A 23,587-nucleotide genomic window follows, 5' to 3' on the forward strand; every position below is an offset into this window, starting at 1 on the left:
TCATTCACTCTGTCCTCTAAATAGTCCTCTTCCTGCAGTCTGTGTGTTCCCAGTCATCTCTTCTCACTCCACCTAAGCTCCTTATGTACAGTTCTTGATGCCAGATTTACCCTCATGATTCCCATGCATGTGCTGTTAGCTCTGATGGCCATCTGAGTTTAAGGTACAATTTCAAATTCTTTCTGGTTATTTTGTTTAGAGGCACCAAAAATTCAACATGGACTATAGCCTGCCAGGTTACTCTGTCCATGGAACTCTCAAGGCAAGAATACTGGAGGGGGTAGCCGTTTCCTTCTCCAGGAGATCTTTCTGACCCAGGGGTTGAACCCTGGTCTCCCACATTGTAGGCAGATTCTTCACTGTCTGAAGCATCATGGAAGCCCCAAATTCAACATGACTGAAATTGAACTTTCTCCCTACTTGTCAGCTGTCAGTTATTATCATACCAGCATTGAATAAAATCTCTTAGTACTGTATTCCTTTCAAATTGCTCTATGAAGTTAAAGAAAGCCTAAATATAGCCAAGGAATAAACCATCTTGCCTAATCATTCGTTGTAATTTTACCCACAACTCCAGTTGTTTTTGATGCAAGATGTTCTATTGTTCACCTCTAAGTAAAAAAATTAAGCATGCTTTGTAATTTCTAAGTTCCTCTTAACCTTGAAGATTTACTCTCACCTCTAGGTTTACAGCTAAGTTCCTCATGGCTGATACTGCTGAAAGCTTCATTTAATAAAATGTAAATGTTTATATAAAACAAATTATTTCACTAGAATTGTTTAATTGAAAAAAAGATTTAATGATAAAGACAGAAGCCAATATTAAATCTCTAAGTAATTGTAGACAATAGACAGGAAGAAAATAACCCCAAACCACTGGCTTCCCACAACTCTAAACCCAACATCTCTCACTTCCTGCTTGAAGCAAAGAAAGCAGAGGGACTTCATTCCGTATGTTGCCATGGTCACAAGATAAATATGAGGTGTTATCATTTCTAAATCAATAAAGATGGTTCTGCTGCTCCTTTGGCAGCTGTTTGAGCCAGCCACTTCCTCTTCCCAACTCCAGTCAACAGTTCTCACATCTTCTGAGAAAATAAGTGGATGATATTTCCGCGAGACTCTGCTACTGAGGTTGCCCACATTCAGGTAGAAGCACAGGAAATGGCTAAACCACTAAAAAGCCATTCCTGAAAAACAGAAGTAGAAAAAAGAATTTTACACATAAAAAAGAGAAGTTGAGGTGTTGTAGGGGAGGGGGGGAGGAGACAACTCCGTGAACATCCTCTCAAGATAAAATAAAATTGAAGTGTCTGCTGCTATATTGGCAGAAGCCAAGACCCGTCTTTTTATAGCCACTCAGAGTGTCTTCAGGATTTCCAAGTGTTTAGATATCTTCAACTTCAGCACCTGGGGCAACAGGAAGGGTGTAGACAACCCTGTTAGCTGTGCCCTTTGGAAAGGAAACTGGGTGAGCTCTTCAGTACTGCTTATCATTTCCCTTTTGTGAAGATAGGAAGAATTTAGTGACCTTTCCATGTAGCTTTATTTGAATTCCATGTGAGAGCAAAAGAAGAACATGATCACATTTCTTTTACATTTATTAGGTTTTTAAGGTCTGCTTTTGCATTCCCTGGTGGCTCAGTGGTAAAGAATCTGCCTGCCAATGTAGGAGACATAGGTTCAATCCCTGGGTGGAAAAGATCCCCTGGAGAAGGAAATGGCAACCCACTCTGGTATTCTTGCCTGGGAAATCCCATGGACAGAGGAGCCTGGTGGGCTATGGTTCATGGGGTTTCAAAGAGTTTGAGGCAACTTAGTGATTAAACAACAACACAAGGTCTGCCTTAGGAGAAAATGAGCCAAGAAGAAAATAGTAGTACGTATGCTTCAGGAAAAAAAAAAAAAAAGATAGTCCTAGTCTCACAATTGACTGTCTGCCGTGATGAACGTTGAGATTGGCATTCAGGTTACTGGGTCTTATTTCTTTGTGTCTTAAGTTTTATTGTGTAGATGTTGAGTAATAAGGTGAGAGAAAGAGAGAGAGAGGATATGAATTCACAGTATTCATTGCTGCTTGATTTGATTTGGACTGGAAAGGATAGAGGGTTGCTACAAAGAAAACCAGAAGACTTAGAATAGCTGCCTTGGTGCAGAGAGAGAAGAGAGGAGCCATCTGGGACTGGATTAAGGAAGAGTTTGGGTCAAACTGAGGCAAGGGACTGCAGCTGTCTTTCTGAAAGTGAGACAATTATAGGAGTGACAATGGGAAAAGAGAATTGAAAAATATTTTTCTGCCTCATGATTTGATGTCTCTTGGGCACTTTTCAAGATGCATCCATAGAGAATTAAACTGCTTTTTAGCTGTGGTTTGTTGGTGCCCCTTGGATTGCAATGGGATCCTGAGATGGGCTGTAAGGAAGAAGCAAAAAGTTCTAGCTGTTCACGTAACTTGAATCCACCCTACCACAACAGGCATTACATTCTCCTTAAGAAGAACCTACGTGGGTGTGACAGCAACATCTGTACTGGTCCCACCAGTACAGAGTTAAATAATTCAATTCTTTGATCACAATAGTTTGTTACCTTAGTCCTTGTTATACTAGTATTTATTGTTACTGGGTGGGTGTAGTCAGTAAGGAGTTGTGTTAAATGCTATGCATGAGATAGTTTGGTTAATCCCTCTAAGAACTCTAGGAGGTCCGTGCTACTTTTATCCTTATTTAAAGGCTGAAGACACTGAGACACAGACTTAACAATTTGCTCAGTCATACAGCAAATAAGTGGCTAAGCCAGGATTTGAATGGAAGCTGTCTGACCTCTAAGCCTGAGATTTTAAGCTCTGCCTCAAAGGATCTATTTGATTTACATTAATCTGAAAATGGAACCATTGAGACAATTTTGTATTTAGAGTTTAAAAATACGTACTTAGATTTTTAAAAGCAGAGGCAGTGGTAATATACCCCTAAGTCCTGTCTTTGAGTTGACTGGACTAATCTTCCACTGAGAAAATGATATTGCTGTCCTTTGGAGAGAAAATGATACTTGGATCCTGTCACTAGAGCTTCCTCCTCAAGAGAGGGATTTTAAGTTGAAAAATGTTTCCTTTTCCTTAAAGCTGTTCCACACATGCTTAAGTGGGAAGATTTTAGCTGTGAGATTGACTCATTTCCTTCTTTTCTCAAATCTAAGAGATCCTAGAGACGGCCAACGCAGGATCTGACACCAAGATAGACTCCTTGTCATTCATCATCTTTGAATATCAAACATCATGAAATGTGACATCAGTTACCCTCAAGAGACAAAGAAATGGACCAAGGAGATAGAGGGAGTTCTATTTCTAGCTTCTCATTCCACAGTTTCAAAACTTGACTTTCGTAGATTTGCAGGTGGACTTTGCAAACAATATCATTTATTTCCAGATGGCTAAGAAAATGAAGGAATATGTGAAAGAAAAAGGGCATTTTGTTTCTTTAGATCTTGACATTACAGCGACTATCTTTTCAATCATGTGCTCGTGCACGCGCGCGCGTGTACCCACACACACACACACACACACACACACACATATCTTCCAGCTTGTACTCTGAGTCTCCACAATGGTATGTATACCACACACATACACATGTACACATACACAAACACTTACACATATCAAAACATTTTGATGTTTAAGTCACAATTCTTTTTAAGACGAAAGCTTTAAACAACACTATTAATGACTTCCAAACTGCAAGCTTCTAGCAGTTGAAGAATGTAGAGTTCTGGAAAGTCCCTAATGGATGCCACCTCACAAATAAAAACTTGTACTTTGAACAACTGCCTCTCAACACATACTCCCTCATACATTATTCGCATGGGTTATCTGACAACATGTAATGAAAAGAAATAGTAATGTGACATGATTAACTTTAGAAAGGTGAGAATCACAAATGGCTACCCAAAAATATATTCACCTACATGCAGGATGTGCTCCTTTATGAAAAGCATTCTGAGAGGAAATGAATAATTGTACCTTGAGTTGGATATGTGAATATACAACACACAAATACAAATAATGCACTAAGGTAAGCCTACCCTGGTTTCAGAAAATTATAGTTTTTTTTTTTTTTTTTAATGAGAAAATCCTGGAAACTAAACCCTAAAGTTCTCTTTCTACCTTTCCTCTCTTTTAAGTGCTTTTTGACATGATTATTTGTAATTTTGAAATTACAAAATTCAAATCGTGTTCAAACACAAAAGTGTTTTCTTTAAGGACTTTGGAAGTGTTTTAATATCATAACTGCAGAAAATGCATGTCACATCCATGTATACATGTACACACACAAATGCACACATGCACACACACGCACACACACACGCCACACCCATGTATACATGTTCACATAGAAGCACACCCAAATGCATGGGGGTTTGCATGTGCACACACACACACACACACACACACACACCTCTTCCAGCTTTGACTCTGTCTCCCTGCTTTCACTATGTACCTATCAACAGCCAGAATAATTTCTTTACAAATTGTGTCTTGTCTCTCTTGTGCTCTCTTTGGCTTCCAATTTTAATCAGGATAAAAGACAAAGCCTTGTCTCCGGTTGTCAAGGTCTGGTGTGATTTGACTTTTAACTCTTCAGCTCTTGCTGTCTATCCAACCCTTTGTTCGTGATCTCCTGCCACTGGGGTCTCATTGCTGTTTTTCCCACAGGCCAAGCTCATTTCCATCCCTGAGTTTTTTGTCAGCCTGAAATGTTCTCTTCTTATGGCTGGCTCCTCACTTTTCGTAGTTACTCCCTCCCTAAGAAAAGCCATCCCTTATATCCAACTTGAAGTCAGTCTCTCCCATGATACTGTTCTCTGATGATACTCTGCTCACTTCTGCATATGCTTGTTAAAGTCAGTCTCTTCTGCTAGACTGTCAGTTAAAAGAAAGGCAGGAACAATATCTGCTTAATTTTCCATTATATATTCAGAACCTAGCACCTTGATACACGGGTGTAGGCACATGTACTTATATAATTAATCAACTTCCTTTCAAATAAAAATCGTTTTACACTAAGTCACATGACTTAGTGACTAAGCAACAACAGAGCCTACTTTTCAGACTAATGGTGCAACTATTAGGAAAGAGAAATTAGTATTTGCTTATAAGAATATACAGATAAACTGATACAGTGTACAAACTTTAGAACAACATATGAACAATCTTAAGGTGAGGTTTGGAGGACTGTTTGTTAAGCTACATTTGGTGGCAAAAAACTTTCATTTTCTTTCTTAGATGGTTGAGTAAAAATCCCCTTCACTTTTACCTCATACTGCCTCCAGTTATCTCACAAGAAACTGAAGTTACAGTGAATTTTACAATGAAGTGAGGCAATATGAGACACTAAATATAGCTGCTGGTAGACCTCTTAGCCAACAACTGATTAACTAAGGAGATGTCACTAGCATCTTTTCTGGAAGAATTCCAACCTGAAATTTTGGTCCGTCTCATTGATTATCTGAGATATGGTGGGCAAGGGCATCCCAGACCTTAAAGCTCACTTTTTATTGTATCACAATGACTACCTTAAAATTTGCCCCTATCATCCATGTTGGCTCCCCAACTATTCTGATAATGGAAAGTAGAAAACAAAACCAGTCAGATTGGTGGTTTCTATGGTGTCGACCAGGGAACAAGCTGGCCAAATTCTTCATTATCCACAGTTATTGTACTGTTGTGTTGACCCTGTCTTTAGCTTTAGACATTCTTCCAAGTAGTCACTGAAATTATCATATTTCAAAATGGTCTTGTTGTTGATGGCTGCTACTTACTAAGGCATGGAAAACAGCATGTCAGTTAATATGGCTCTAAAGAAACTTAGAGAGTATTTCCATCATTTTTTTTGAATAATGTGAGTTGGATCACTTTACATATTTCAGTTGCCATATTAGTTCACAAATAGAATTAAATTTCTCCCTACAATGCAGACTTTCTTGATTGCGCTTTCGGAAAATGAAAAAATAACTCTTGATGCACTGCAGTCCATCCTCTGAGTGATTTCTCTTTCCTCAACACCATCTTCTAGCTCTTCCTTAGTATAGAGCTCTTCCTCACTGTTGCTAACTTTACTGCCATCACTAGTTCATTAGTATTTGCTTATTATCTTGTGGTAAGCCTACTTTTGGTGTTTCCCAGATGACTTAGTGGGAAAGAATCTGCCTGCCAATGCAGAAGACATAGATTCTATCCTTGGTTGGGAAGACCCCTGGAAAAGGAGATGGCTACCCAGTCCAGTATTCTTGCCTGGGAAATCTCATGGACAGAGGAGCCTGGCAGGCTAGAGTCCATGGGGTCACAAAGAGTTGGTTACGACTTAGTGACTAAACAACAACAAAACCTACTTTTCAGACTCATGATGCAAATATTAAGAAAGAGAAACTAGTACTTGCTTATAAAAATGTATAGATAAATTTACGCAGTGTACAAACTTCAGAAAAACATATGGACAATCTTAAGGCAAGCTTTGGACTACTGTTCGTTAAGCTACATTTGGTGATAGAAAACTTTTATTATCTTTAGATGGTTGAGTAAAACTCCAAATTATTGTTCAAATATGTGTATGTATTTCAGTTTTTAAAATTCAGACACATATTAATCTTGTAGCTGGGCAAACAAAAGAAAAACCAAGTTTCTAACTCCAACATAATATATTTTGAAAAATAAACAAGCAAACAAACAAAAGACAAACCAATAGTCACTGTGTTGGATCCATAAGCAACACATTTCAGATGTATTACCAAAAAATTTATTATAAAACTTGTATAATCCCAGGTAAATTATACTTAGGAATAAGTTTGTCAGTTGAAGAACATACCTCACAATTTTGGCTTGGAACAATACTTTTCAAATGTTAGTGATTGCTTCTTTTTTTAACCTAAGGGTATAGAAACATGAATTAGTTCTTTGAATTTATAAAAAAAAAAAAAAGTGGAAAGCAAAACAGGAGTTTATTAGTATTGGATGCTTTTGTGCTTATGTAACAGAAAAATCTGGCTGAAGTGCTTTGGCAAGTATGCAGTGCACCATATAGGATCATAACTTATGGTGTTTGGAAGAAAAATAAAAGCTGCTAAGATATTGTGGTTTTGAACTTGGCAAAAGAGTTGTAGAATGAAATTGGCCCATCCACTTTCCTAAGAACTTGCACAGTGGATAACAGAGTCTCCAAGTATTACATATAATGAAGTAATAAGCAACTTACGACGTTGACTCCTACTGTAACCTTTTGAGTTTTCATATATTAAGAGGGTCTTAAAGGGAGGTTATTTTATAGAGAAGGGTCCCTGGGACATCAATAAATGAACCTTTTAAATATAGTTTAAGAAGATCATACTTTATCTTACATTAAGGAGAAATTGCAATATATCAGTGTTGTAATTTAACATCAAAAAAGTAGAAACAGTGACAGATTTTCTTTTCTTGGGCTCCAAAATCTCTGTGGACAGTGACTGCAGCCATGTAATTAAAAGACGGTTGCTCCTTGGAAGAAGAGGTGTGACAAATCTGGACAGCTTATTAAAAAACAGAGACATCATTTGCCAACAAATACCCATATAGTCAAAGCTATGGTTTTTTCAATAGTCATGTATGGACGTGAGAGTTGGGCCATAAGAAAGGCAAAGTGCCGAAGAATCTATGGATTCAAATTGGGATGCTGGAGAAGATTCTTGAGAGTCCCTTGGACAGCACGGAGATCAAACCAGTCAGTCCTAAAGGAAATCAACCCTAAATATTCACTGGAAGGATTGATGCTGAAGCTGAAGCTCAATAATTTGACCACCTGATGCGAAGAGCCAACTCATTGGAATAGACCTTGCTGTTGGGAAAGATGAGGGCAGGAGGAGAAGGGGGCAACAGAGAATAAGATGCTTGGATGGCATCACACCTCAATGGACATGAGTTTGAGCAAACTCCGGGAGAGAGTGGAGGACAGGGAAGCCTTATGTGCTGCAGCCCTTGGGGTAGCATATAGTCGGACATGATTTAGCATCTGAACAACAACCACCACATTTAGTGAATACCTCCTGTGTGCTGGTATCATAGATGATACAAGTATTAGTAAGAGAAGACAGATTCTTCTTTGCAGAATTTGTTTTGTGCTCTCCCTTGTAGACATACGGGCCCCCCAGGTGGCTCAGCAGTAAAGAATCCACTTGCCAATGCAGGAGACACAGGAGATGCGGATTTGATTCCTGGGTTGGGAAGATCCCTTGGAGGAAGAAATGGCAACCGACTTCAGTGTTCTTTTGGGGAAAATTGTATGGACAGAGGATCCTCGTGGGCTACAGTCCATGAGGTCAAAAGGACTTGGACATGACTGAGCATGCACACATGTAGGCATATAGCCATAATAGGTCTATGTGCAAAATAATATGTTTATAAGAGAGGTAAAATATTTGGATGTTTCAGGTAGTGGGTCAGGAAAAGGCTCTGCTGGTGTCACTCTCTAGTCACTAGGGGAGAGCTGACTATTGCTGTTTTCACAATCAATAACAAAACATGAATCAATAAGTAAAACCACTTTCTCCAAAGATAGAAGAATAATATGTGAACCACCATAGGATAAAGAAAAGGAAATCCTTAAATATGCTTATTTAAGATATTACAATAGTGAGTGGAGCATTCATTCATTTCATGGGAGGATAGAAGAGTTTAATTTCCCTCTTTGTGGTGCTTTTTTGTCCCCATGAGTGCTGATATGGCTGATGTGGTCTTTATGGGCTTGTCCAGGGTTCTGAAGCAGTATCTGTTTTAGGGCTTTTTGGAAAAAAAGGCACCTCTTATTCTTGGCATTGTATTGATAATAAAAGGATAAGGGCAGTGGGTGAATTATAAGTGACCTAGCTCTGTGCACTAGAGCAAGAGAGAGCTGAAGATTTGTTCCTAGTTCTTATTTGGAAATCAGGAACCTGTCACATTTTTTTTGGAGTGAATCCCATGAAAATAACCCTCAGAAATAAGCAGAGGTGTTGTCATAGGCCCCTGGCAGCTCATAAAGGATTTTAGGGTTTGGTTTCCCAGCTGTTCCTCCTTTACAAGCTTTATGAAAAGTCTTTTGAAGTTAACCTTGAAAGTCACAAAGGATTTCAAATGGAAAAAAAAAAAAGGAAGAACATTCTAGAAAAAGGAAATAATGCATATGCAGCTATGCAGAAGAATGGTGCAGGTTTGGAACAGAGGTAGCAGAGCTGGGAAAAAGATGTAGGTAAGCATTTCAGGAGAGACAATGCTGGAAAGAAAGATCGGGGTCATACTGAAAGCCAGCATGAAAAAGTCATGATAAATTTAGCAAAAGTTAGTATGTCTCCAAAATTTCTGCTTGAACATATGCTGCTAAGTCACTTCAGTTGTGTCCGACTCTGTGATCCCATAGACGGCAGCCCACCAGGCTCCTCTGTCCCTGGGATTCTCCAGGCAAGAACACTGGAGTGGGTTGCCATTTCCTTCTCCAGTGCATGCATGCTTGAACATATGACCAACGTACTTCTCATATGTTCTCTAGAAAGGGGCCTTTTTTCCCCTTTCCATATCTGTCCCTTGAATCCATTCTGTAGACTTTACCCTCTTATTCCTGGATGGAATCTTGTGTAAATCTGGTAGCTTTCCCAGGTAATAATTAGGTTCATTTTCCAAGTATTGAAATGCCTTGTTCAGTGTAATATCAAAACCAAAGCTGTCATCCAAAATACAACTTCTGTTTTTTATTGAGCTGGAAATCTTTTTTAAAAAATATACACTTATTTATTTTTATTCAGGGTTTCATTTGAGGATTATTAAGGTCTAACATATGTACAACACATTTCATTGTGTTTCACTGGTTACTGAGTTTTAGCAGATTTTATTTTATCCTGTAACAGCACTGTGATCAGGATTAGAGAATATTTCCACTCTAACAGAACTTATTCTCAGTTCCTTGCAGTCTCCCCATCTCCCAGTCCCTGCCAGTCATTCATATGATTTCTGTCCCTATATTTTGCCCTTTCTAAAATGTCATATAAATGAAATCATAGAGTATTTTTTTTGGTTGGGATTTTTTTCTCTAATTCTTTGTGTATTCATCCAAGTTGTTCATATAGCAGTACATTCTTTCTGCGGCTGAATAGTATGCCATTATATGATACACCTCAGTTAGTTATCCATGGAGCATTGATGAATATTTGAGTTGTGTTCAGTTTTCATCTGTTATGAAATAAAGATGCTATATAAAAGTCTTTATATAGAAATACGTGTTCTCTTGGTTTAATACATAGAAATGGAACTACTGGGATATATGATACCCACGCACACATGCTAAGTCACTCCAGTCGTGCCCGACTCCGTGCGACCCTGTGGACAACAGCCCACCAGGCTCCGCCGTCCACAGGATTCTCCAGGCAAGAATACTGGAGTGGGTTGCCAGTTCCCTCTCCAGGATATATGATAAGCATGTACTTAATTTTATATAAGAAACTGCCAAAATATTTTCCAAAGTGGCCTTACCGTTTTGTACTCTTATTAGCAATGTATGAGAATTGCCCGTTGTAGCAATTATAGTGGATATGTTCTAAATAATGTTTGAAGTTATCTTTTCTAATGACATCCTTGCCTGGTTTTTGGTATAAAGGGAATTCTGGCCTCATAAAATGACTGAGGAGGAATTCCTTCTCTTACATTTTCTGGAAGAGTTTACTTTGTCTGTAAGTGTTTATTAGAATTCACCAGTGAAGCCATCTGAGCCTGGCTTTTTTTCCCCAGGAAAAACTTTCTCTCCTTTTTGTTTTATCAATATATGGCTGGCATACAGCACTGTATAAATTGAAGATGTGCAGCATAATAACTTCAGTTACATATATTACAAAATGATTACAAAAAAAGTTTATTTTTATCATCATATATAGACACCAAAAATAAAAGAACTTTTTTCCTTTTCTGATGAGAACTTTCCAGATCCACTCTCTTGCTGCTGCTGCTGCTGCTAAGTCGCTTCAGTCGTGTCTGACTCTGTGCGACCCCATAGATGGCAGCCTACCAGGCTCCCCCGTCTCTGGGATTCTCCAGGCAAGAACACTGGAGTGGGTTGCCATTTCCTTCTCCAATGCGTGAAAGTGAAAGGTGAAAGTGAAGTCGCTCAGTCGTGTCCAACGCCTATGGACCCCATGGACTGCGGCCCACCAGGCTCCTCCATCCATGGGATTTAGAAACTTTCAAATAGATCTTCCAACAGTGTTTGCTATAGTCATCCTGCTGTACATCCTCAATACTGATTCACCTTCTAACAGGATATTTGTAATTTTTGACCAGCTTCATCCAAGTTTCCATGAGTTGGGAATCTTGCTTTGGGAATAGGGAGTAGTTGTTGCTTTTCTGCCTTGAAACACACTTTCTCCCTTAATTGTAGATGCATTTTCTTGTGATTGAAGAAAGGCAGAGAAAAGAGGGATGTGATTTCTTGATGGGTATAGTTAATAGGGCACTAGTATGTGACAGCGGAGAAGGCGATGGCACCCCACTCCAGTACTCTTGCCTGGAAAATCCCATGGATGGAGGAGCCTGGTGGGCTGCAGTCCATGGGGTCGCTAAAAGTCGGACATGACTGAGCAACTTCACTTTCACTTTTCACTTTCATGCATTGGAGAAGGAAATGGCAACCCACTCCAATGTTCTTGCCTGGAGTATCCAAGGGAGGGCGGAGCCTGGTGGGCTGCCGTCTACGGAGTCGCACAGAGTCAGACACGACTGAAGCGACTTAGCAGCAGCAGCAGTATGTGACAGAGGATGAGATGGCTACATAGGATCACCGACTCAATGGACATGAATTTGAACAAACTCTGGGAGATGGTGAAGGACAGGGAAGCCTGGCATGCTGCAGTCTATGGGGTTGCAAATAGCTGGACACAACTTAGCAACTGAACAGCAACAATAACCGTCTAGTTGTGGCAGATGACAAAAGCTGACTCTCTTGTAGGTGACTTTGCAGAGTTCCTTGAACCCTGTGCCCCCTTCACTTCCCAGACCTCCCACTCCACTCAGTTTCAGTAATGGGTATTTCTGTAATCATGGCCAAAAGCCCTCTTCCTTTTTAAGAGAGCTTGCAGCCAGCTCCCCACCTAGCCCATGGGAAATGTGCACACTTTATTTACCATTGGTCAAAGGAGAGCCCTTTATTTATTCCCTTTGCCTTCTCAGAATGCTGCCAGTTTATTGCTCTGGATTAAAAATTTTTAGACCATTCCCAGCCCTACACTCCAAAGAAATATGACAAGTTCTTCAAGTGGTTCTTTCAAAACTCTCTTCATTGATTTGACACAAATAGGAAGACTTCCTTCCCCTACCCCATGGGAGAAATACATAACACATTTACTCGTTGCTTCAGAGTTATTACTACCTCCCATGAAAGGATTTGTTCTATATAACTGAATGTGGGTGATTGGTTGGACAGTTTATCTTGTGCACCTCCATTTAGGATCTTGGGCTTCTTGGAACTTTACTCGTTTTAGGGACTTCTGCCAAAATTTGGCAACAGAGAAGGTCTAATTTAACATCCTATTCCATGCATAAACAGGAGACTCATTGTTATGCATGGTATATCTAAAGGTCTGGAGTGGGCTGCCATTTCCTTCTCCAGGGGATCTTCCCAACCCAGGGGTCGAACCAGGGTTTCCTGCATTGCAGACAGACGCTTTAACATCTGAGCCACCAGGGAAGCCTATCTAAAGGTCTACTTGTGAGTTATTTATACCAATTCTCCTTCATTATTAAAGTTAACCAGATCTGTCTGGATATCTAATTTAAAATCCTGATTGAGAGTTATAAATCTATTCTCTCCTACATTCTTAGAAGTTTATGTATCATCTCAACCTCAGGCTGAAAATATTTTAGGATTTTTTTCTGTGTTTGTTTTTTGATGATTACTGAGGTTTTTCCTTTATTTGTTTACCCAGAATTATGAAACAATTGTTCGCAAAATATTTTGCTTTGTATGGCTTTTTACAGCAAAAAAATTTAGGGAGACTCTTTGGAGAAGACCTGGTAAGAATACTTAAGAATTTAAAAATAGTGATCAGAAGTTTCTCATGTATATATGAGATTTGTATAAAATGATTTTTAATGGCTTTAGAACGTATATGCAAAGAAGCATTGCATCTTCAAAGTAATCACTATTGACAGATGCTGTCATTTCTCAAAGTATTTAAACACAGTCTTACTGTTTCATAGTCATATCTAATATAAATATGTGATACCAGTAAATATCACACATACTGCTACAAGTATTCATAACGATCACAAGATTTAAACTAGACACAGTAGCTGATTTTAAAGTTCTTCTGTATTCCAATAGAATATTGTTAAACTTTAGTGTTCATTGGAAGGACTGATGCTAAAACTGAAACTCCAGTACTTTGGCCACCTCATGTGAAGAGTTGACTCATTGGAAAAGACCCTGATGTCAGGAGGGATTGGGGACAGGAGCAGAAGGGGACGACAGAGGATGAGATGGCTGGATGGCATCACTGACTCGACGGACATGAGTTTGAGTGAACTCTGGGAGTTGGTGATGGACAGGGAGGCCTGGCGTGCTACGATTCATGGGATCACAAAGAGTCAGACATGACTGAGTGACTGAACTGAACTGAAACTTTAGTGTAAAGTGAAAGTGTCAGTCACTCAGTTGTATTTGACTCTTTGCAACCCTATGGACTATAGCCCCCAGGCTCCTCTCTCTGTGGAATTCTCCAGGCAAGAATACTGGAGTGGATTGCCATTCCCTTCTCCAGGGGATCTTCCTGACCCAGGGATCAAACCCGGATCTCCTGCATTATAGGCAGATTCTGAGTCACCAGGGATTTTAAAGTTCTTCTGTATTCCAAATAGAATATTATTAAACTTTAGCATAATAACATTTGCTATTTCAGTACTAGTCATATGGCCTTTATTTTGTAAAACTCTGTCCTTATTTTGCATGACTCTTGAAGCTACCCATGACTGAACTAGGTTATAGTCTAGACACTTGTTTCCACACATCATAAGGAAACTCAAAGAATGACAACAAACCCCTGCCCATTAGCCACATACTATTTTTCTTACAAAACCATTAAACTGCTTCTTCAGGTATTTTATCTCTTGAAAGGGAAGAAATCTTCCATTTCTTCTTGGCTAAAATCTGTGACATTCAATAGGACACTGTACTAGCACCAACTCTTGGCTTGGTGACTGTAGTGTCTTCAAAATGTCTTAAAACTTAAGTCCCAGACCAACTGTAATGTTTTTTTGTTCTATTAATACTTGGATTTTGTAAGACTCTCTGTTGAGTTCTCCACACTGTACATATGACTTAAGACAGAGCTCTTGGTATTAACTACTTAAATATTTAGAGAAAATAAATGTTTTTCTTAAATTTTTATCATTTTCTCAGTTGTACTGCCAAGTCAATAAATTGAATAGAAGTTGAATAAGAATTATTAAAGACCCAATTATATCTACATTTTTAAATGGAAAGAAAATAGACATGACTATTTCATAAGTTTCTAAAGAAGCAAGAGCTTCCTAGATTTAAAAAGAGTGGAAGAAATCATAATTGAAAAAGCAAAAGATAAAAATTCTAAACTTATAATTCTGGAAATAACTGAAATAGATAGCCACTCTATTAAACATAGACATAAGCTAAGTAATTCCAGTGGGAATATTATGTTACTTTTGTTTTAGAACTGTTTATTCAGAATGATGAGAAAAATACTAAGATGTCTAATAAATTAACATTCAAAGAACTAGCATGGACTTCACAAAAGAGAAGATATAAAAGGGAAATTTGCATGAAAGTATCTCCACTCAATGGAAGGGACATAAAAATACATGTAAAGATATGTTTCCCCATGAACTTAACCAATTAAAGTTATAAAAAAAAATTCAGTGTTAGTGATATGTGGCTACTAGAGTACACTTTAGTGACTTTATCTGGGAACTATAATTTTAAAAACTGTTTTGGAAAACAATTTAGTAATGTGCATTGTTGTTTAGTCGCTAGGTTGTATCTGACTCTTTTTGTGACCTCATGAATTATAGCCCAACAGGCTCCTCTGTCCTTGGAATCTCCAGGCAAGAACACTGAAGTGAGTAGCCATTCCCTTCTCCAGGGGATCTACTCAACCCAGGGAATGAACCGAGTTCTCTTGCATTAAAAAGATTCTTTACCATTGAGCTACAAAGAAAACCCAATGTCCATTATTAGTCTTCAAATAATCATGCCTTTCAATCCAGTAATTCACAAGTCTTCGACACCAAATGATAGTTATGGTGTCATTTAAATGACAAAAATAAAAGCAATTTAAATGTCAGTATAAAGAAAATGGTCAAGTAAACTATGGCACAATAACATGATGGAATGCTTTGATTCTACATAAAAAGATATGTAATTCTTAAAAATTACTCTGCTTAAAAAGCAGAGTTGTCTGCAGCCTGCCATTTTTCATATCCCTACTTAGTAGCTGTGTGTCCGTGGACAAGTGACATATCCTCATAACACACAATGATTGTCTTAATTTAAAAAAGGGGAAATTATTGAAGCATTTGATTTAATAAAAAAGGGCATGATATCTGTGCTGTTGAGTTAAAAATTCAACAGAGGACTAAAGTTAAGAACAGAAAGAACTAATATTTTGGGCAAAATATATTAATTAGTAGCACAAAGAAAGTAGGGAATTTATCCAGCTGAGGATGGATGAGACGCTTAGCAGGCAAGTAGCATTTAGTTAATACCTGACTGAATTAGGTTTAAATACATGGGAAGATCTACCCTTTTCAGACTGTGACAACAAGGATAAAGGTAAGAATTGAAAGGAATAGTTGCCAACAAATCACTTGAACCAGTTGGAACCTATGCTACTTGGACAAAAATTGAAAAGGTTGTTTGGCATCTACAGTGGAAGGTCTTAATTTTCTTCTGAAAGCAATTGGGTATATTCAGGTTTTTATTATCCACCATCTATTTAGAGGAGGCTATGGAGATCCAACCAGTCCATTCTGAAGGAGATCAGCCCTGGGATTTCTTTGGAAGGAATGATGCTAAAGCTGAAACTCCAGTACTTTGGCCACCTCATGCGAAGAGTTGACTCATTGGAAAAGACTCTGATGCTGGGAGGGATTGGGGGCAAGAGGAGAAGGGGACGACAGAGGATGAGATGGCTGGATGGCATCACTGACTCGATGGACGTGAGTCTGGGTGAACTCTGGGAGTTGGTGATGGACAGGGAGGCCTGGCGTGCTGTGATTCATGGGGTCGCAAAGAGTTGGACATGACTGAGCGACTGAACTGAAGTGATAAATGAAGGTTAACACTCACTGAAATATTACCTTCTACTTAACAATATTAGACTATAAAGCAAACAATATTGCCACAGGCCTTTGATTCTTCAAAATAAATAAATTCTTTTTTTTTAAGCAGGAGAATATATAATTACATTTGATTTCATTTATTTTTATCCAAGGTACAGATTTTTGTTTTCTTTTGTTTTTTAATTGAAGGATAATTGCTATACAGAACTTTGCTGTTTCTGTCAAACATCAACAAGAACCAGCTATATGTATACATATGTCCCCTCCCTCTTGAACCTCACTCCCATCTCCCTCCCACTGCCACCCCTCTAGGTTGGTACAGAGCCCCTGTTTGAGTTCCCTGAGTCATACAGCAAATTCCCATTGGCTATCTACTTTGCATATGATAATGTAAGTTTCCATGTTACTCTTTCCATACATCTCACCTTCTCTTCCCTCCCCACCAACCCATGTCCTTAAGTCTGTTCTGTCTATTTCTCCATTACTGCCCTGCAAATAAATTCATTGGTACTCATCTTTCTAGATACCATATATATGCATTAGTATATGATACTTATCTTTCTCTTTTTGACTTACTTCACTCTGTATAATAGTCTCTAAGTTCATCCATCTCATTAGAACAGACTCAAATGTGTTCCTTTTTATGTCTGAGTAATATTCCACTGTATGTGTGTACCACAGCTTCTTTATCCATTCATCTGTCTATGGACACCTAGGTTGCTTCCATGTTCTAGCTATTGTAAATATAATGAACACTGGGGATACATGTGTCTTTTTCAATTTCAGTTTCCTCAGGGTATATGCCTCGGAGTGGGATTGCTGGGTCATATGATGGTTTTATTCCTAGTTGGATTTTTTTTTTTCTTTTTAAGGAATCTCCATACTGTCTTCCACAGTGGCTGTATCAATTTACATTCCCACCAACAGTGCAAAAGGGTTCCCTTTTCTCCATACCCTCTCCAGCATTTATTGTCTGTAGACTTTTTGATGATGACCATTCTGACTGGTGTGAGGTGATACCTCATTGTAGTTTTGATTTGCATTTCTCTAATAATGAGCGATGTTGAGCATCTTTTCATGTGTTTTCTGTATGTCTTTGAAAAACTGTCCGTTTAGGTTTTTTTCCCACTTTTTGATTGGGTTGTTTGTTTTTCTGGGATTGAGTTTTATGAGATACTTGTATATTTTGGAAATTACTCTTTTAATTGTGAACTTGCTCACATTAGTAAGCAAGGTCCTCTGGTATCTGATTGCACCTGACTTCCCCAAGCTCTGCCCCTGGTGGCCTACCATCAATCTCCTGAACAAATATTCCTTCCCACATTTCCAACTTTGGTCAAGAAATCCTTCTGTCCTCCTGCTTATCTTTTTGACTGCAATGCAGATTTAAAATTTTCTACCCTCAGCTCATGTGTGCCAGGTCAGTCCTCTGTGTCTCTCTGTGCTTTTTGTCTCCTAAGACATGTTTAGTCTGTTGTGTACTGCCTCGAGATCCCTCAGTATTCTTGTCATGAGTGTATGTTTTGGGCCTGGTGTTCATTTCGAGGAATTAAAAGTATATTTGGGTTCAGGGTCAATTGTGATACTTCTTGGTGTCCTCCATGGACAATCATTTACACATAGTCAGTGTTCAGCTCATTTTTTTCAGTGCTTATTTCTTTGACCTAATCAATAAATTACTAAGCAACACTCTGGATGTACAAGAAGAACTCACTTCGTGGGTTCCATTCTGTTTCTACTCAGGAAACAGACTTAATTTTCTCATGAAATCCGTGTAATGTTTAGTTGTTATTAGTGTTTGTGCAGTTCTTATAGAACTTATAACAAGTTCTAGATACTTAGCCATCATTTCCAAATAACCATAGTCAAACCAGGTTGGTTTCTAGTCTAAGGTTATCTCCTTGTATGATTTTTAGTTGTAAATGAAAATAATAAGATCTATATTTAGAACATTACTTGTTTTAAATGCACTGGGTAACGTTTACAGTTTAAAGCAGCCCATTTGGAGTCAGTTAAGTTCGGCTTCAGTTTTTCAGCTAATAAAAAAAGGTGTATAAAACCAAGAAAAAGTCCAGTTGATAGTGGGAGGATACTTAATTAAGACATGTCATGATAAATGCCCTGAGAAGTAATATTGAGATTTGTAACTGATCACTTTTCCTTTTATCCTTGATACAAGCATGCACATGAAATATTTGTAATTTCAACCCAGTTTCATATTAAAAATAGCACTGGCAAGGATTTTTAAATGACCGACCTCAGAGATTGGCAAGGGTGTAAAAAAATGAGCCCTTTCCTACATCGCCAGTGAGGGTGTTGATGGGTTCCATATTCGGCAGTATAATTGAATACATATTGCCAGAGGCTTTGCATATCTTTTAATATAGCTGTCTTACTTCTAGGAATTTTTCCTAAGGAAATAACCCTGGGTGTGCACTCAAATGTAGCTATCAAGATGCTTGTTGTGTTCATTTTTATAATGTTTGGAATATCAAATCTCTATGCTGTACACCAGTGAGTCCCACAAAAACACAGCAACTAAAAGATACTTATCACTGAATGATTAACATAGTGATAAACTGGCAAAGACCAAAATGTCCTGCATTTGAAATTCTGAAATTTTACAATGATTGATAAAAATAATTTGTAACACATATATCATACACTGACATAGTGTTGTAGGTCAGTTATACTTTAAGAACAGACTTGTAGAAAAAAGATCAGATATGTGGTTACCAGAGGTGGGGGATGAGGGGAGAAGGAATTGAATGAGTAAGAGTGGTCAGAAGGTGCAAGCTTCCAGTTGGAAGAATAAATAAGTACTAAGGGGTGTAAGTTACAGCATGATAAATGTAATTAAAACTGCTGTATGCAATATATGAGGGCTTCCCTGATAGTTCAGTTAATAAGGAATCTGCCTGCAATGCAGGAGACCTGGGTTCCATTCCTGGGTTGGGAGGATCCCCTGGAGAAGGGAAGGGAAGTGAAGTGAAGTGAAGTCGCTCAGTCGTGTCCAACTCTTTGAGACCCCATGGACTGTACCCTACCAGGCTCCTTGGTCCATGGGATTTTCCAGGCAAGAGTACTGGAGTGGGTTGCCATTGCCTTCTCCAGGAGATCTTCCCGATGAAGGGATCGAACCTGGGTCTCCCACATTGTAGGCAGACGCTTTACCGTCTGAGCTACCAGGGAAGCTCAGAGAAGGGAAAGGCTACCCATTTCAGTATGTGATATAGTTGTTTCACAGTGTGAAAGTTGTTGAGAGTAAATCCTAAGCGTTCTCATCACAAGGGGAAAATATTTTTTCTTTTATTTTGTATCTATATGAGATGCTGGATGTTCACTACACCTTTTATGGTAATCATTTCCTGATGTATATAAGTCAAATTATTGTGTTGTACACCTTAAACGTATACAGTGCTTATGTCAGTTATATCTCAACAAAACTGGGAGAAAAAAGATTCAGAGTGGTTAAAAAAAAGAAATTTAATAATGGATAACCAAAAATATTGAATTATAACACTGTAAATGGAGAAATTATAAATTTCATTGTGAGATTAGACATAGATAAGTAAGTGAATTACATCTTAGTAAAGCTGTTGAAAAACAAAAAAACTGCTCTTTGGAAAACCATGGCCCATAGACCAAATCTGGCCCACCGTGTTTTTTTGTAAATAAAATCCTATTTGAACAACAACATGCAATGACAAAAATCCTGTGAAAACAATAGCAGCAGAACGATGTTTATCACTGAATGATTAACATAGTGAAAAATTGGAAAAGACCAATGTCCAGCATTTGAAATTCTGAAATTTTAGAATGATAGATAAAAGTAATTTATAATACAAGCACACACACCTATATATACACAGAGCCGCTGGATATAGCTGTTTCATGATGTTCTGGGAAAATATTTTCTGACGTGGAAAAATTTTCATAGTACGGTCAGTCTAGTTAACAGACCTACAAATACTTGCTGAAAAACAAAAATGTGCCTGACATTGGTTGTAGGCTCTAAAAATATCAAGAGACATACTACAACCACAACAAATTAATTTCAGGTACTGCTGTGGAGTATAAGGAGAATAAAATCAGGGTGATGTGATGAAGAGTGACAGGTAGGCTAGGGAGGGGCTGCTTTGTCTAGACAGGTCGGGGAAGGCCTCTCTACAGAGGTGACAGATGAATTGAAACCTGAATGAAGCAGGCACATGTAGATCTGGGGGAGAATATTTTAAACAGAAGAAACAGCAGTGGAAAGGCCTTACACAAAAACGAGATTATAAGGTCCATAAAGATGTGTATCAGAATGCTAACTAATAATGGGTATTTCCTACTAGTGAGATTGCAGATTCACTTTAGAGCAAATACTTTATTGTATTTGCTTACCTGTAATAGCCTACTTTTTTCTATAATCAACATGGACTTTTAGTAAGAAAAAAGGTAATATAATAATAAAATACCACTTTCATCTACATACTTTAGGTGGCAGTTTCCCAAAATGATGGCTTACAGTAACAAAGATAAGGTCTTAATCTTGAAAATAGGTGGGGCATGCTTTGCCAACTGTATGAATGAAATGGCCTATTTTATAAATCATTCTTATCTTGCTTGTTTCTTTGATTGGGAAGTAATTAATTGAACCTAGTTAAGTGTTCCTATGGAAGCATGAGGGTAGTTTAGAGCTGCACATTTGCTGAAGAAACTAGATCTGGACATAACATGATGGTCACGCATAGTTCGGGGCAAATTTATTTTGGCTCAGTGTTATGATAAACGAAATGCATCCCATTTTATAAAATCAAACAGGAGTTGAGTAGCAGTCTTTCACACATGACTGCCGGTAACACAAATCCATATTTAGAAGCAAACATGCTCAACACCATCTTCTGTACAGGACTTACATATAGTACCGACTCCTAGGGAGGAAAAATAAGACATCTGCTTTCTATTGATTCTGTATGGAGCAACTCACTGAATCATCACATTTCTTTCCAGTGAAATAAGCACTTTGGTCTTTGGTCCATTTTCCGATAAGAGGTTAATAAATGATCCAAATGAAAATACACATTTCAAATCATGCTGTATAGTGATTCTGAGTTTCTTTTTGTTTAAATCAGTTTGACTTAATCTCTAAACATTGGTTGTTTGCTGTGGCAGCAGAAAGAAATATGATTAGAACCACACAGCTGGTTAATTCACTAAAGATGCAGCAGGTCTATGGAGAAAGGAACTATTCCTTTGCAAATAATGTAAAGTTAACAGTGCAGAGGTTCTTTGGCAAAGAAGGAGAAGGCTTTGACCTCTGCTGCGCTAAATTTTTATGAGCAGTTTTACCACAAAATTTAAATTAAGTTATGTGTGGGATTTGGCTTAAGTGTACCTTTGGGGATACAGAAGAAGGGGAGGATGGATGTTTTGGAGGAAGACCAGGAGAAAACTCACTTTCTGTAAAATTTTTCTTTACTTTGGCTCTGCCTGAGGGATTTTTAGGATTTATCTGATCTCAGAAGTTCTATCAGACTTTACCTTTTAATGAAAAGCAGGTTAGACTTAGAGTCCTAAGGGGCTCACTTGGTAGAAACTTTAATTAAAGTTGAAGGTTTGTAAGAATATTTATATTAAACCTCTCAGTCTTCTCATTTTTCTTTCAGATGCATCTACTCTTTTTAAAAAGTTTTTTAATTTCTCTGAAGGAATGAGTCTATGGTTTAAAGCCATTTATAAAGCAGACAGAGCTGTGGGGCTTTCTGTAGACCAAAGGACCTCACAGAGTCTTGGTAGAACAGATAATAAAGAATAGTGTTTGCTTGGATTACATGGAAATCAAATAAAAATGCATCAGATTAATATCTTGAATAATGGAATTGTCAGAACATTTGTAGTTATTTGGAAGTGCTAAAAAGGGTTATTGTAGTTACTGCATTTATAAATAAAAAAGATTGGCCCTTCAGAGGGCATGATAAAATACAGTATCTCGCAAATGATGGAAATTCATAGAAATTGTAGAATCTTTAAATAAATTTCTGATTTGGATCTATTTTTACAAAGGTTGCTAGAAATCAGTAAAGATTCAAAAAAACATTTTATTTATCCCAAAAAACTTGTTAGAATTAATCAAAATATTTGGAAAACATAAACCAAATGAAGTAGTAGTAAATAGAATAAATAAAACATGAGTTCTTCCCTGATCGTGACCAGCACTAATCAGTTGGTGATTATTGTGTGCAGTTATTAAAATGAGCAATCCTGCAAATGTTTTAAACTTTTTTTTTTGCTAACTAAAACCCTTCTGTGAATTAGCCAAGGAGCTCTGGACAGTTGTATCTACGACTGAAAAACTGACTGCATTTGCAATGAGTCTTTGGATATAATGAAAGGTATAGACAGCATTCCTTTAAATACATTAATAAGTACACAAAATATGTCCAGAAGTGGCCTATTCTCTAAATTTCATGAAAGGAAGAGCAATCTTTAGGACAACCTGAAATTGTGGACTAGTTGCATCTTTTTGCAGCAGTGGCATATTTATATTTTCTTTTCAGGTTTGTCATAAAAATGGAGTATTTTAAACACACATGTCAAATTATATTTTTCTTTAAAGAATTTAAATACAATGAGGTAGTTTGCCCACTACGAAGTTTTTTAGATCTTGGAAGAGGTACAATGATACATTTTTTTTAAAAAATGGAGATATAATTGACACAAACATGATTGTTTCACATATGTAACAATGATTCAATATACATATATTTTGTGAAATGATTGTCACAATAAGTCTAGTTCATATCCAGTATCATATCTAGTTAAAATTTCTTTGTTGTGATAAGAACTTTTAAGAATATTTGAAGACGTAGAAGAGAACCTTAAACTCAAAATATGACATTTATTTTAAAAGTTAATAAAGCTCACATATACCATTTTAAACTGCAAGTTGTAAAGATATTTAGAGCATTTAAATAAAACAGATGAGAAACTATAGTTTCAAAACTGTTTCGAACTCTCTTAATGATAAAACTATTAGAATTATGAGAAAAGCAATAAAATCTAATAGTAAAGTCAAGATAAATTATTCCAACATCTAGAAAAATATTGTAACAAAAGGTTTTCATAGGTAAACTGAAACACATCTCTAAATTGTAAAAGGCAGAATGCTGAAGGATGCAACTGACTTGTGAGGAGCCCTCCCTGGCCATGGACACTCACATGTAGTCCATGACTCATGACTGCAGAAAT

This window comes from Bos mutus, chromosome 4 (genome assembly GCF_027580195.1).
Source record: "Bos mutus isolate GX-2022 chromosome 4, NWIPB_WYAK_1.1, whole genome shotgun sequence".
In the NCBI taxonomy this organism is placed as follows: Eukaryota; Metazoa; Chordata; class Mammalia; order Artiodactyla; family Bovidae; genus Bos; species Bos mutus.